Raw genomic sequence first — 17,053 nt, 5'->3', positions numbered from 1 at the left:
ATAAAAAACTATCTAAAATAACCTAAGCTACCCATTGAAAAGAGCATTTGTATGGGCATTGCCCTTAAAAGGGCATTTAGCTCTTTTACTGCCCAGACCCTAAACTAAAAAAAAAAAACACCCAAAAACCCTTAAAAAAACCTAACACTAACCCCCGACGATCCACTTACAGTTGTTGAAGTCCGGCTTGAACGATCTTCATCCAGCTGGCGAAGTCATCATCCATGCGGCAAGAAGTCTTCATCCAGGCGGCCTCTTCTATCTTCATCCAGCCAGCGAAGTCATCATCCATGCGGCAAGAAGTTTTCATCCAGACGGCCTCTTCGATTTCATCCAGCCGGCGCAGAGTCTGTCCATCCTGAAGACATCCGGTGCGGAGCATCCTCTTCATACGGTCGCCGCCGTACATTGAATCTTCAATGCAAGGGACGCGATTCAAGATGGCGTCCCTTGCATTCCTATTGGCTAAAAAATTTGAATAAGCCAATAAGAATTAGGGCGGCTAAAATCATATTGGATATTCAAATCAGCCAATAGGATTTAAGCAGCTCTCATTCTATTGGCTAATTCAAATGGATGTAGACTTCTTTCCGCATGGATGATGACTTCGCTGGCTGCATGAAGATCCTTCAAGCGGGACTTCGACAACTGTAAGTGGATCGTCGGGCGTTAGTGTTAGGTTTTTTTAAGGGTTTTTTGGGTGTTTATTTTTTCTTAGTTTAGGGTCTGGGCAGTTAAAGAGCTAAATGCCCTTTTAAGGGCAATGCCCATACAAATGCCCTTTTCAGGGCAATGGATAGCTTAGGTTTTTTTAGATAGTTTTTTTTATTTTTTGGGTTTGGGGGGTGGGGGTTTGTAATGTTAGTGGGTCTTTGTAATTTGTTTTCACTAAAAGAGCTGTTATCTTTAGGGCAATACCCTATAAAAGGCCCTTTTAAGGGCCATTGGTAGTATATTCTAGATTAGGTTTTTTTATTTTGGTGTGTTTTTTTATGGGTATTAGAATAGGAATAATATTTTTTATTTTTGATAATTTGTTTGTTATTTTGTGTAATATATTTTTTTAGGGGGTGTTTTTTTTTGTAGCAAAAGAGCTGTTTAACTTAGGGCACTGCCCTACAAAAGGCCATTTTAAGCCCCCCCAAAAGGTCCTTTTAAGGTCCCCTGGTAGTTTGGGGGGTGGTGGTTTGTGTAGTGTTAGGGAGTGTTTGTATTCTTTTTTTGTAGCAAAAGAGCTGTTTAACTCAGGGCAATGCCCTACAAAAGGCCCTTTTAAGGGTCCCCTGAAAGACCCTTTTAAGGGCCCTTGGTACTTTATTCTAGAGTAGGGTTTTTTTATTTTGGGGTGTGTTTTTTTTTTTTTTGTAAAGGTATTAGAATAGGATTAATCTTTATTTTTTTTGGATAATTTAGTTTACTTTTGTAATGATAGGTTTTTTATTTTTTGTAATGGTAGTTTTTTTTTTAATTTTTTGTAATGGTAGGTTTTAGTGTAAGGCAGGTTAGGTTTTATTTCACAGGTAAGTTTGTATTTATTTTAACTAGGTAGTTATTAAATAGTTAATAACTATTTACTTACTAGTCTACCTAGTTAAAATAAATACAAACTTACCTGTGAAATAAAAATAAAACCTAAGCTAGCTACAATATAACTATTAGTTATATTGTAGCTATCTTACGCCTAGATTTAGAGTTTTGCGGCCAAAGGGGTGCGTTAGCTACGCATGTTTTTTTTCCCCGCACCTTTTAAATAACGCTGGTATTTAGAGTTCTCTGAAGGGCTGCGTTAGGCTCCAAAAAGGGAGCGTGCAGGCATATTTACCGCCACTTCAACTCTCAATACCAGCGTTGCTTACGGTAGCGGCTAGCTGGAAAAACGTGCTCGTGCACGATATCCCCATAGGAAACAATGGGGCAGTTTGGGCTGAAAAAAACCTAACACCTGCAAAAAAGCAGCGTTAAGCTCCTAACGCAGCCCCATTGTTTCCTATGGGGAAACACTTTCTAAGTCTGCACCTAACACCCTAACATGAACCCCGAGTCTAAATACCCCTAACCTTACACTTATTAACCCCTAATCTGCAGCCCCCACTATCGCTGACCCCTGCATTATATTATTAACCCCTAATCTTCCGCTCCGTACACCGCCGCAACCTACATTATACCTATGTACCCCTAATCTGCTGCCACTAACATCGCCGACCCCTATATTATATTTATTAACCCCTAATCTGCCGTCCCCAACGTTGCTGCTACCTTACCTACACTTATTAACCCCTAATCTGCCGACCGGACCTCGCCGCCACTATAATAAATGTATTAACCCCTAAACCGCCGCACTCCCGCCTCGCAAACCCTATAATAAATAGTATTAACCCCTAATCTGCCCCCCTAACATCGCTGACATCTAACTTCAAGTATTAACCCCTAATCTGCCAACCGGACCTCGCCGCTACTCTAATAAATGTATTAACCCCTAAAGCTAAGTCTAACCCTAACCCTAACACCCCCCTAAATTAAATATAATTTTAATCTAATGAAATAAATTAAATATTGTTAACTAAAGTCTTCCTATTTAAAACTAAATACTTACCTGTAAAATAAACCCTAATATAGCTACAATATAACGAATAATTATATTGTAGCTATTTTAGGATTTATATTTATTTTACAGGCAACTTTGTATTTATTTTAACTAGGTACAATAGCTATTAGATAGTTATTTACTATTTAATAGCTACCTAGTAAAAATAATTACAAAATTACCTGTAAAATAAATCCTAACCTAAGTTACAATTAAACCTAACACTACACTATCAATAAATTAATTAAATCAATTAACTACAAGTACCTACAATTACCTACAATTAAATAAACTAAACTAAATTACAAAAAAACAAACACTAAATTACAAAAAATAAAAAAAGATTACAAGAATTTTAAGCTAATTACACCTAATCTAAGCCCCCTAATAAAATAACAAAGCCCCCCCAAAATAAAAAAAATCCCTGCCCTAATCTAAATTAAAATAGTTAACAGCTCTATTACCTTACCAGCCCTTAAAAGGGCTTTTTGCGGGGCATGCCCCCCAAAGAAATCAGCTCTTTTGCCTGTAAAAAAAACACAATACCACCCCCCAACATTACAACCCACCACCCACATACCCCTACTCTAACCCAAACCCCCTTAAATAACCCTAACACTACCCCCTGAAGATCTCCCTACCTTGAGTAGTCTTCACTCAGCCGAGCACCGATGGACCAAAAGAAGACATCCGGAGCGGCAGAAGTCTTAATCCTATCCGGGCAGAGGAGGACATCCGGACTGGCAGACATCTTCATCCAAGCAGGATCTTCTATCTTCATTCATCCGACGAGGAGCGGCTCCATCTTCAAGACCTCCGGCGCGGAGCATCCTCTTCCTACCGACGACTACCGACGAATGAAGGTTCCTTTAAGTGACGTCATCCAAGATGGCGTCCCTCGAATTCCGATTGGCTGATAGGATTCAATCAGCCAATCGGAATTAAGGTAGGAAAAATCTGATTGGCTGATTGAATCAGCCAATCAGATTCAAGTTCAATCCGATTGGCTGATCCAATCAGATTGAGCTCGCATTCTATTGGATGACCCGCAAAAAGCCCTTTTAAGGGCTGGTAAGGTAATAGAGCTGTTAACTATTTTAATTTAGATTAGGGTAGGGAATTTTTTTATTTTGGGTGGCTTTGTTATTTATTAGGGGGCTTAAAGTAATAATTAGCTTAATAATTAGCTGTAATTAGCTTAAAATTCTTGTAATCTTTTTTTATTTTTTGTAATTTAGTGTTTGTTTTTTTTGTAATTTAGTTTAGTTTATTTAATTGTAGGTACTTGTAGTTAATTGATTTAATTTATTTATTGATAGTGTAGTGTTAGGTTTAATTGTAACTTAGGTTAGGATTTATTTTACAGGTAATTTTGTAATTATTTTAACTAGGTAGCTATTAAATAGTAAATAACTATTTAATAGCTATTGTACCTAGTTAAAATAAATACAAAGTTGCCTGTAAAATAAATATAAATCCTAAAATAGTTACAATATAATTATTCGTTATATTGTAGCTATATTAGGGTTTATTTTACAGGTAAGTATTTAGTTTTAAATAGGAAGACTTTAGTTAATAATATTTAATTTATTTCGTTAGATTAAAATTATATTTAATTTAGGGGGGTGTTAGGGTTAGGGTTAGACTTAGCTTTAGGGGTTAATACATTTATTAGAGTAGCGGCGAGGTCCGGTCGGCAGATTAGGGGTTAATACTTAAAGTTAGGTGTCGGCGATGTTAGTGAGGGCAGATTAGGGGTTAATAATATTTATTATAGGGTTTTTGAGGCGGGAGTGAGGCGGTTTAGGGGTTAATACATTTATTAGAGTAGCGGCTAGGTCCGGTCGGCAGATTAGGGGTTAATAAGTGTAGGTAAGGTAGCGGCGACATTGGGGGGGCAGATTAGGGGTTAATAAATATTATGTAGGTGTCGGCGATGTTAGGGGCAGCAGATTAGGGTACATAGGGATAATGTAGGTGGCGGCGGTGTGCGATCGGCAGATTAGGGGTTAAAAAAAATTATTATAGTGGCGGCGATGTGGGGGGACCTCGGTTTAGGGGTACATAGGTAGTTTATGGGTGTTATTGTACTTTAGAGCACAGTAGTTAAGAGCTTTTTAAACCGGCGTTAGCCCAGAAAGCTCTTAACTACTGACTTTTTTCTGCGGCTGGAGTCTTGTCGGTAGAGGCTCTACCGCTCACTTCAGCCAAGACTCTAAATACCGGCGTTAGGAAGATCCCATTGAAAAGATAGGCTACGCAATTGGCGTAAGGGGATCTGCGGTAGGGAAAAGTCGCGGCTTGGAAGTGAGCATTAGACCCTTTCCTGGCTGACTCTAAATACCAGTGGGCGGTAAAAAGCAGCTTTAGGACCCCTTAACGCTGCTTTTGACGGCTAACGCAGAACTCTAAATCTAGGCGTTAGGTTTTATTTCACAGGTAAGTATGTATTTAGTTTTAAATAGGAATTATTTAGTTAATAATTGTAAATTTAATTTGGATCTAATTTAATTATGTTAAAGTTAGGGGTGGTTAGGGTTAGGGGTTAAAATAGTTTAATTTAGCTTCTTTCGATGTGGGGAGCTGGCGGTTTTGGGGTTAATAGGTTTATTTAGTTTATTATTTAGTTTATTTAGTTAATAATTGTAAATTTCATTTAGCTATATTTTTATTATGTTAAAGTTAGGGGGTGTTAGGTTTAGGGTTACGTTAGGGTTAGGATTAGGGGTCAACATAGTTTAATTTAGCTTGTTGCGATGTTGGGGGATGGCGGTTTAGGGGTTAATAATTGTAGGATAGTGGTGGTAATATCTGGAGCGACAGATTAGGGGTTAATAACTGTAGACAGGCGTCAGCGATGTCGGGGGCAGCAGATTAGGGGTGTTTAGACGTAGGGTTTATGTTAGGGTGTTAGGTTTAAACAGTATTTTTATTTCCCCATAGACATCAATGGGGCTACATTACGGAACTTTTGTTTCCGCGATCGCAGGTGTTAGGTTTTATTTTTACCGGCTCTCCCCATTGATGTCTATGGGGAAATCGTGCACGAGCATGTCTCAGCAGCGCTCTGATTGTGTGCGGTATGAAGCTCAACGCAACCATATCACATTCAAAAGGCGTATGTTTGAAAACTTGTAATGGCAGCGCTATCGGAAATTAAATAACGTAACTTTTGTTGCGTTCGTTACTTTCTCTATAGCGCTCAAAACTCGTAATCTAGGTGTATATGAATAATTTTTATCAGATAGTGTTTATAAGAGTGTAATTGTTATTTTGAATGTATTTATGTTGTGTTTAGTGCAACTTATTTTTAACACACTAGCCTTTATGCAAGGGTTTCAGTCACACTAACCCTACAAGCGTAAAATGAGATTGCACTCTCATAATTGTGTTTACTTTCCACTTGTAATATGAGCGCTATTTTCGACGTGCGCAAAAAGCCAGTATCAGTCTTGCGCAACAGTTAGCGCGCCACTTGTAATCTATCCCTATAACAAGAAGAACTCATTCATAGGAGCCATGTTGAATGTTGGTCATGTTGTCAATGCTTCTGATTGAGTGAGGAGGCGATAAGGGTGTGATATAAGGTAAAAATACAAAGAATCTGCCAATTTAGATGGAGCTATGGAAGAAGAGGATGTCAGAAAAAGTTAAGTATTTTTCAATTAACCTTATACTTAAAGCAAATGTTTATTAAAAAAAATTCCACTATGCACAAATTTCCCATCACAAAATATAATAAAATGTACTTTAATTACTTTACCTGCAAATTTATACTGCAGTGCCTCGCCATTAACCCTTACTTTTTAGTTTCTGAATTGTACAGCTCTAACTCCCCCCAGACAATTACTTCTATGGCTGTATCTATATCTACCTTTGCTTTGGTAGAATGCAAGAATTTAACACTCAATTTCGGCTGGAACATGCCTAGAAGCAAATACGCTGCTGGAAAACGATGCCTGTGTTTCTGATGCTAAACACTGATAAGGGGGGGGGTGGATCAGACTACTCCAGATAGCATGGCCATGTAAGTAATTTTGCTTATTTTTATAAATTTATTTAAAATACTTGTGAGCAATTTTTAAACAATTTTTATAATGCAAACTATTTTTTACTTAATTAGCCCTTTTAGGGTATGCACAGTTCTCAACATGTATTATGGCACTTTAATAAACACAATGGCGCTGAATTATTAAGCAGTCAAGCTGCTTGAAGGCTCGCGCAAATTCAAGAGTTATGAAACAATAAAACCTATAGGCATAATGTGCTTTGATAATTCAGATACCAATTGCAAGAAAATGTTGTATATGTCCAAGGGACTCCCCTGTTCAGACCACTCACCTCTATGGATACCTACTGTTTATACAAGTTTTTTATGTGTAATTTGATTCCTATATTAACAGCGTACATTTAATGTATGTAAGCATACAGAACTGTAGGTTTTACCCCTTAGTGAGATACACATCTTACAGTGTATAATGTGCCTTTAAATCAACGCTGACACTGATTGTTTTAGATCATCTTGTCTGAGTGAGGATCATCAGTGAATTGGAGGTTCGCCCTTTCTATATAACTATAATGTTTTAATTTCGAACATACTCTACTCTCAATATGAAAATGAAAATGTTTCTTTTATGGTTTAGATTATTTTTTTTAAACGATATGGCTACAGTTTTAAAGCAATGCTTTTAATAATGTTAGACATTGTGCTCTAAAGTGTAATCAATTTTTAAAATTGCTGCTATTTAGTGCTCTAGACACTTTCATGAACCTACCTAGATATGCTCTCAAAAGCAAAAGAATGTCAAGAGAACAAAGTAGATTTGATAATGGGAGTAAATGGGAATTTTACACCCTTCAGGCTCGCCGGAAACAGCAGTTAAAAAGCAGCGGTCTTAAGAATACATTGGGTTGATTGACACCCCCTGCTAGCGGCTGATTGGCTGCGAATCTGCAGGGGGTGGCATTTCACAAGCAGTTCCCGTCCGACATATAATAAATCAGCCCCTCTGTCTAAATCATGAAAAATTGTGGGTCCTGTTAAACAGTGATTTACTATTTGTTCATACTATTTCCCATCAGAGGCAATTCTATGCACCCACAATCTTTTGTATTGCACCCAATTGGGCTGAGGAGAAGGGTAAAATGACTACTCCCTGCCCCTTTTCCTTTAGGCAGACCACATCGCACAACTGCCTAACCACATCCCTGACCACCTCAGCACATTATTATTATTATCATTTATTTGTATAGCGCCACCAAATTCCGTAGCGCTGGGTACAATAATAGGGGTGTACAATGACAAGGATTTGTAATAAAATACAAAACATAACAAAACTAAATAAATCTAGTACAGGAGGAAGAGGGCCCTGCTCCGGAGAGCTCACAATCTACAGGTTTAGGGTGCAGAAACATAAGGTTTGAGGTAGCTTGTCACATCGGTTGTAGTTGCAGCAGTGAGTCAGGCAGTTCATGTATTAGTTTGGCTAGGATGAGAGTTAGAGGAGAGATGGTAAGCCTCTCTGAATAGGTGAGTTTTCATGGAGCGTCTGAAGCTATACAAGGCTGGAGACAGTCTTATGGAGCGAGTAGAGAGTTCCAGAGGACAGGAGCAGCACGTGCAAAGTCTTGGAGGCGGGAGTGGGACGTAGAGATAACAGGAGTGGAGAGACGTAGGTCAGAGGTTGATCGAGGAGGACGGGATGGGGAATATTTCACGATGAGAGAGGAAATATAGTTGGGAGTTAGACTGTTGAGTGCTTTGTAAGTTAGTGTTAATACTTTAAATTGTATTTTGGAGTGTATGGGGACCTGTGTAGAGACTGGCAGAGCAGAGCAGCTGAGGTAGATTGGCGACTTAGGTGGATGAGTCTAGCAGAAGCATTCATAATAGATTGGAGGGAGGAGAGGCGGTGTTTTGGAAGGTCATTTAGGAGTAGATTGCAATAATCAATGCGTGACAAAATGAGGGAATGAATAAGTATTTTTGTAGTTTTTTGAGTAAGGAAGGGACGAATTCTGGAAATGTTGCGTAGGTGTGACCGGCAGGATTTGGTAAGTGCTTGTATATAGGGTGGGTAACTACTCCTGCACCCACCCTATCCCCAATCATGGAATACCTGTGACTATACCCAGGAGTGTTTGCCCCACCCCAATAATAAGGTTTTTGGAACTGTCACTATTCCTTATATTAAAGTAACAGGAAGCCCAATGTTTTTTTTAATCATTCAGAGAGAGCATAACATTTTAAACAATTTATTTTATCAAATGTTTCATTCTCTTGGTATCCTTTGTTGAAGGAGCAACATAGCATTACTGGGAGCTAGCTTAACACAGCCAATGACAAGAGATATATATGTTCAGCCACCAATCACCAGTTATCTCCCAGAAGTGCATCGCTGCTGCTGCTGAGCCAACCAATGTATGCTTTTTAACAAAGGATAATTAAATAATAGATGTAATCTGAATAGTTGTTTAAAATTGCATGATCTATCTTAATCATCAAGTTTAATTTTGACTTTAATTACATTTTTTGATTCCCCAGATGCAAACTTTGTCACTAGACATTTAGGGGCAGATTTATAAAGCTCTGTATGGAGCTTGATGCTCCTGTTTCTCGCCGGAAACAGAAGTTATGAAGCAGCGGTCTAAAGACCGCTGCTCCATAACTCGTCCAACTGCTCTGAGGCCGCGGACAGAAATAAACCCGATCGAATACAATCAGGTTGATTGACACCCCCTGCTAGCAGCCGATTAGCCACGAATCTGCAGGGGGCGGCATTGCACCAGCAGTTCACAAGAACTGCTGGTGCAATGATAAATGTCGACAGCGTATGCTGTCGGCATTTATCGATGTGCAGCAGACATGATACGCTACATTGTATCATGTCTGCTTGCACTATAATAAATAAAACCCCTTAGGCTTCTAGACCTCTAATCATTTAGGGCCTGATGATAAAAGGTTCTCCAGCTTGGAGATAAATTGTAGTGCACACTTCACAGGGGCTGAACTCACTGAAAGGGTCTAGTCAAAATTAAACTTTCATGATTCAGATAAGGCATGTAATTGTAAACAACTTTACAATTTACTTTTATCATTACATTTGCTTTGTTCTCTTAGTATCCTTTGTTGAAAGCTAAACGTAGGTAGGCTAATATGCTAATTACTATGCCCTTACCTCAGTGCATTTTGACAGTTTTTCACAGCTAGACAGCGCTAGTTCACGTGTGCCACATAGATAACATTGTGCTCACTCCTGTGGGGTTATTTATGAATCAGCACTGAGCTAAAATGCAAGTCTGTCAAAAGAACTGAGATAAGGGGACAGTCTCCAGAGACTTAGATACAAGGTAATCAGTGTATTAATATAACAGTGTTGGATATGCAAAACTGGGTAATAAATGGATTATCTATCTTTTTAAACAATATAAATTCTGGAGTAGACTGTCCCTTGAATACTTAAAGAAAAAGAGTGGAACCTGGAAGTCCCAGAGAGATGAGAACTGCCTCCCGTAAAGCTCTCCGCTCTGATGAGATGATCTTAAATAATCTTCCAGCACTGCAAGATCTCTCACAAGATTCTAGACATGCAGATTTTGCAATACTTCTCTAAGGGCGTTCTCTGCATTTATGTATCTGTATACCCAGTGCAATTGTATGATATGAGAGTTTTGTTACACATACACTTTGTGCTTTGTATTCTATGTTGCTTTACACTTCAGTTTGGGTCCTTTCAGTATTATTACATTTTAACTTTGCACTTTCTCTGTTGTATTTTAATGGATTTAGATACAGCAGTGATTTTACAAATTCTGATTATGTTTTGAAAGTGTCTGTGTTACTTTAAGAAATTATGATCATACTTTGCATATTTCTGTATCTTGAACAAATTAAATTGAACTTTGTATTTTGTCTAAAACTAACAGCTTCACAAAGTGGGAGGACAGGAAAGTTCCCTGGGCTAAATATGGGGATTATCAAGGTATGCCTGAAGCTCTCACAATTCTTTAGAAATGCTGTTAACATTTTACACAAGCTGGTCTCACTGAATTATCTCGCCAGCTGTATGCAAGTGAAGTTTGCTCAAAATTTGCAACACATGAAAGGGAAACTGAAGCAAACAGTTTTATTTTAATTAGAAGAAATACAAAGTGCAATGTAATTTGTGAGACACATAAAAAATACAAATTATGACCCAAATTAGTTAAAGTTACACAGAAACTGTCAGAGCATAATCAGAATTTGTAAAATCACATAAATACAATGCTGTATACAGACTCTATATGCATTAAAATATAAAATGCAAAGTTTAAATCTGATCAAACTTAATCTGAAGTTTAAAGTAAAATAAAATACAAAGCACAAAGTGTAAATGCAGCATAACTGTTATGATATACAGTGCTATTTTGCACAGGGCTTGTCTCTCCTTCACATGCAGAAATGCAAGAATCTTGTGAGTAGGCTGACCATATTTCCTTGAGACAAAAACGGGACATTGAGATGTCAAAAACGGGACGGGGTTAATATTCTTTATTCATAGGAAAAAAAGTAAGCTTTTAACAAAAGTTAACTTTTATGACATGAATATAAACAATTGAGCCAACAATTATCCTTCAGTTACAGAAGAACTCATACAAAAAAATTTTAGGTATACATAGAGCTATAACTTCTAAATACCAATCCACAGTGTTTTCACAATGTTCCCACGATCTAAATTGGGAATGTGGCATGTGTATATTTTTTAATCACATGCCCTTAACTCAATGGGGCCTATCTATCAAGCTCCGAATGGAGCTTGATGCCCAGTGTTTCTGGCGAGCCTGCAGGCTTACCAGAAACAGCAGTTATGAAGCAGTGTTCACAAAGACCGCTGCTCCGTAACCTGTCCGCCTGCTCTGAGCAGGCGTAGAGACATCGCCGCAATTCAACCCGATCGGGTTGATTGACACCTCCCTTCTGGCGGCCGATTGGCCGCGAGTCTGCAGGGGGCGGCGTTACACCAGCTGAATAGGTCCGCCAGACCTTGTTAAATAGAGGCCATTGTTTCCAAAATTGAAATTATCCTCTATGTTGTCAAGGCAAATTCCCCCATATTAACTTGATTTTAAATGGTAAAAGTGTAGCCTCTGAACAGTCGTTTGGTTTAAAGATCTAGATTAGTAGTTGTAGATTTTTTTTAGCTGAGTTGCTTAAAATCATTGCTACATGGTGGAAGAACTGAGAAAAATGTGGAAATAGATAACCGTTATTTATAACATTTGTACAACCAGAACTGCCACAGCATAATAATAAGCATAATTAATGACAATTAAATTGATTGACAGGCACAGACACTGGTCTTACCTTCGCCGCGCACAATTCTTGCAGAACTTAAACAATTGATCACTATTTTTGTATGCTCACACTGTGACACAAGAAGATGGCAAGAATTATCTCGCGGTGATGGTCAGCCGCTAATTCGGATAATGGCAGAGGAAGATGATCATCAGATGATGACAGATCTAGTCCGACTCCTGTCCTTAGGCACTAGCTAGTAGTTCTAACTTCCCTTTCATGACCAGTCTCCTCAGCTCAGTCTGACAGCTCACAACTGAGTACTGACCTGCTGTCACTTGCTTTCAATGATCACACCCCTAATTTTGAGCGCGATTGGCATAGACACGGTGCTGTGGATTATGTGGGCATGGCCACCAAACCCTAACCCTGCAGTTAAAAAAAAACTGCCCTCCCCGCCGGCGGGGAGCTTAAAAATGTTTAGCAAGTGGTGTATGTGCTAAAAAATGACACTTGCGCTGGCCGCACGGTCTGATAACTCTCAAAACGGGACAAAATTAATATTATTAAAGAAACAACGGGACGGGGGAAGAAACAAAATAAAGGTATTGTCCCTTTCAAAGCGGGACGTATGGTCAGCCTACTTGTGAGGGATCTTGCAGTGCTGAGGATCATTATATATTATCTCATCTGAGCGGAGAGGTAAGTTTATAGCATTAGGCCCTGAGACTGAAGTGAAACGAAAAGAAAACAAAACAAACTGAAAAAGACTTACAAATCTGTCTGTGTAAGCATCACCCTGACACATTCCACAACCCAATTGTTTTTTTTTTTAAATGTATTAAATATTTTCGTGAAACAACAAAAGTAGTCATGTCATGAAGTAATCAATACATAACAATATAATATGATAGGAAGTAATGATACAAGAGTTACAGTATTTTGGAAACAGCATACAAAAATAAATAATCTTAGTGATCATTTTTATAGATATATTCTTCCCAAATAAAATTAATGGCATAATAGTCATCTAGTTTGAATGTTAAAAAATAATATTTTTTTTCTAGTGATAAAGCTAAAATGACAAAGTTAATACATTCATTCTTTCTTAGATGGCAACTCTTTCTTCTTCCAGTTTCTAGGGATCAATTGTTTGGAACAGTTTATCATTATGCTAAGAAGTTTTATTTGAAGTTTACATTTTAATATAAGAGGTTTATTAAATAGGCAGATCAAAGGATCTCTAGGAATATCAAGTTGAAGTACCCTAGTAATTTCTCTAATTATTATGTTCCAATGGTCATTAATCTTGGGACAATCCCACCAAGAGCGCGATCACATATACGGCGCAGGTTTCGGCACAAGCGTGGGAACCCGCGCCGCCCGTAATTTCACCTCACACACCGGGGTATTTACATAGACTGTGCTGTTAGATGCTAAACTGGCGTAAGTAGGACAAACTGGCGATCTTCTGAAATGTGCGCAAATACACATTTTAGTCGTCGCAAGTAACTTACGCCCGTATTTTGTCCACGGAAAGTGTAAATAAAGAGTAGTTCTAGGCAAATTAGGCTAACACTCGTAAAAATGGACAGATTTCAAATAAAAATGAGACACACAATTACGCTATTCAAAATTCATATATAAACCCATGCACAGCCGCCATTTTCTTCAGTGTGTTTGGATTGTTCGTTGAGCTACAACACACTACACTGGAGTGGAGAATTAGTCAGAGTAGAGAGAGAGGCGCAAACAGAGGAGTTAGCTAGGTCACATTGTTGTTTGATTAAGCTTGTACACTTACACATATTTTTACATATTGCACACACATTTTGCATACATACATATACAAAATACACCACACTTTCTTTTCTAACACCTCACACATTTATTTGATTTTTACAGTTTGATAGGCTGAGTGTTTGGTTGTGATTGTGTGTGATTGAACTGGGAGTGAGTGTGAGTATGTGTAGTGTGATTTAGTGTGAGGATGGCAGGGAGAGGTAGGGAGGAGGGGAGAGGAGAGGCAGGGAGAGGAGTATTGGAGAAGACAGGAGGAGCAATGGGCCCCGCGTCAGGGAGTAAGTGGAGTGGGGAGAGGGAGAGCTAGAAGGGATGATGGGAGGGGAGATGCCCAAGAGCCCCAGAGAGCAGGCACATCTAGGAGAGGGATAGAGGGTGCACATGGGGACAGAAGGGGGGAGGAGAGAGAGGATAGGGAGGAACCCACACCAGGGACATCACAGGGAGGAAGCCAAGTGTCCATGGAGGATGAGAGGCTGAGATGTCCCAACTTCTCATTTGATGAAAATGTTGCCTTTGTCCAGGCCATCATGGACAATTACAGTGCCCTCTTCGGGCAGGAGAAGGGCAAAGGCATTGCCAGAAAGTGAAAAACTGCATGGTTGGCGGTAGAGGATGCCGTCAACAGTGTGGCCCCGCAGAGGAGGACTGTTGAGGGCCTGAAAAAGCGGTGGAGTGACTGCAAGAGGCGGGTGAAACAAAATATGGGGCAGGAAGCTATGCACCAGAGGGGAACAGGTGGTGGTCCATCCCTGGATATTGAGTATAACACCTGGCAGGAGATGATACGCAAGACCCTGAGTATCACAGCAGTCCGTGGACTTCCAGGGGCTCGTTATTCAGGGGCTGCAACCACAGCACATCATGCTGGTGAGTAACATCCCACACACCAGTATTATACGTATCTGAGATATAACATCCTTTAATATCACACATTCATGTACACAATGAGGAGCATGGTATTTGGCCTACTAACAAAAACAACTACAATTATATTTGACATTACTGCTACTTAACACAATGCAATTCATGATATGAGGTGGAATAGTGCAATACTAACATGTCTCAGAATAACACAGGACACATGTTATAGAGTTTGACATGGGAATCTGTATAGGCCCTAGCATGTATCAATGTATATTGTATGCCCACGTGGACATATATATGACTGTACTAATCCCTCTCATCCTTTGACTCCTTCACAGAACCTCCTGTCACAAGGATACAAACATCCATGCCACCACCAGTCTTCAGGAAACTGCAAGAACAGTATGCTCCCAGGCATGAGCATGGTTGGATGGCTTCAGTTGAGGACCCGGGAGTGATGCCACCACCATTGCCATAAAACCCCTGGCAAGATTCCTTGCCAGATGAATATCCTCCCTTTGGCTTTGAGGGGGAGCCGAGACAGCCACAAAGGGTCCATGTATTTCCCCCCCCCCCCCAAAACACAATCTCATGGCAGTCAGGGATTTTTACCCACAAACAATGTCACAGGAAGTGCCAATTGGACAGGCTGAGTCATCACACACTGGTCATCAGTGGGACTATCAACCAACCATGAGAGCTCCACCATCATCAGCAATTGGACGAGCTCCACCATCGGCAGATGGAAATATAGCAGAATCTACAACTGCACCTCAAGCACCATCAGATGCAGGTGACCCTGCCCCACATGAACCAGCAGTTGAAGCTGACCCTGCCTCACATGAACCAGCAGTTGAAGCTGACCCTGCACCTCCAGCAACAGCAGATGCAGGTGACCCTGCCCTATAAGCACCTAGAAGCCCTGCTGCTCAAAAACCTGTGGATGCATTGTATTCTCCCCTGGGTGAGGAATACATTGCACTCCAGAGGAGGCTCATAACAAACGCAGAGAGCATACAAACAGGCCAAGAGAGGTTCTTCAGAAACCATGAAAGGTTAATCAGGAGCCAAGAAAGGATACAACAACGTAGCATAGAGCTACAGAGGGACATGGCAACATCGTTAAGTGCAAGTGTTCATAACCAGTCACAGATAATGTGAATTCTGTCTGATATGCAGATGCAAATGGACAATAGATGGAGAGAACAAAATCAACTCTTGGGTGTGTTGGTTGAGCACTTTACACACCAGCAGGACACTGCCTCCAGTCTATCATCTGTGGCCAGCACACCAGCAGAAACATCAGAATCTTCTCAAACCAGGAGAACAAGGAAATCCACTACAGTCACCTCAGCTCCCTCATCCAAGAAGCCAAAAAACAGAATTTATGCTTACCTGATAAATTATTTTCTCTTGCGGTGTATCCAGTCCATGGATTCATCCTTTACTTGTGGGATATTCTCATTCCCTACAGGAAGTAGCAAAGAGAGCACACAGCAAAGCTGTCCATATAGCTCCCCCTCTAGCTCCACCCCCCAGTCATTCGACCAAAGGTTAGGAAGAAAAAGGAGAAACCATAGGGTGCAGTGGTGACGGTAGTTTAAACAAAAAAATTTTTACCTGACTTAAATGCCAGGGCGGGCCGTGGACTGGATACACCGCAAGAGAAAGTAATTTATCAGGTAAGCATAAATTCTGTTTTCTCTTGCAAGGTGTATCCAGTCCACGGATTCATCCTTTACTTGTGGGATACCAATACCAAAGCTTTAGGACACGGATGAAGGGAGGGAACAAGACAGGTACCTTAAACGGAAGGCACCACTGCTTGTAAAACCTTTCTCCCCAAAATAGCCTCCGAAGAAGCAAAAGTATTGAATTTGTAAAATTTGGCAAAAGTATGCAGTGAAGACCAAGTCGCTGCCTTACAAATCTGTTCAACAGAAGCCTCATTTTTGAAAGCCCATGTGGAAGCCACTGCTCTGGTAGAATGAGCAGTAATTCTTTCAGGAGGCTGCTGGCCAGCAGTCTCATAGGCCAAACGGATGATGCTTTTCAGCCAAAAGGAAAGAGAGGTAGCAGTCGCTTTCTGACCTCTCCTCTAACCAGAATAGATAACAAACAAGGAAGATGTTTGTCTGAAATCCTTAGTTGCTTGTAAATAGAACTTTAAAGCACGAACTACATCAAGATTGTGTAATAGACGTTCCTTCTTTGAAGACATGGAGAAGGAACAACTATTTCCTGGTTAATATTCTCGTTAGAAACAACTTTAGGAAGAAAACCAGGCTTGATACGCAAAACTACCTTATCTGCGTGGAACATTAGGTAAGGTGAATCACACTGTAAGGCAGATAATTCTGAAACTCTTCGAGCAGAAGAGATAACTATCAAAAACAAAACTTTCCAAGATAACAACTTAATGTCTATGGAATGTAAAGGTTCAAACGGAACCCCTTGAAGAACTGAAAGAACTAGATTCAAACTCCATGGCGGAGCCACAGGTTTATAGACAGGCTTGATTCTGA

Source organism: Bombina bombina, chromosome 7 (genome assembly GCF_027579735.1).
Source record: "Bombina bombina isolate aBomBom1 chromosome 7, aBomBom1.pri, whole genome shotgun sequence".
Taxonomy (NCBI): Eukaryota; Metazoa; Chordata; class Amphibia; order Anura; family Bombinatoridae; genus Bombina; species Bombina bombina.
Note: the sequence above shows the minus strand (reverse complement) of the source record.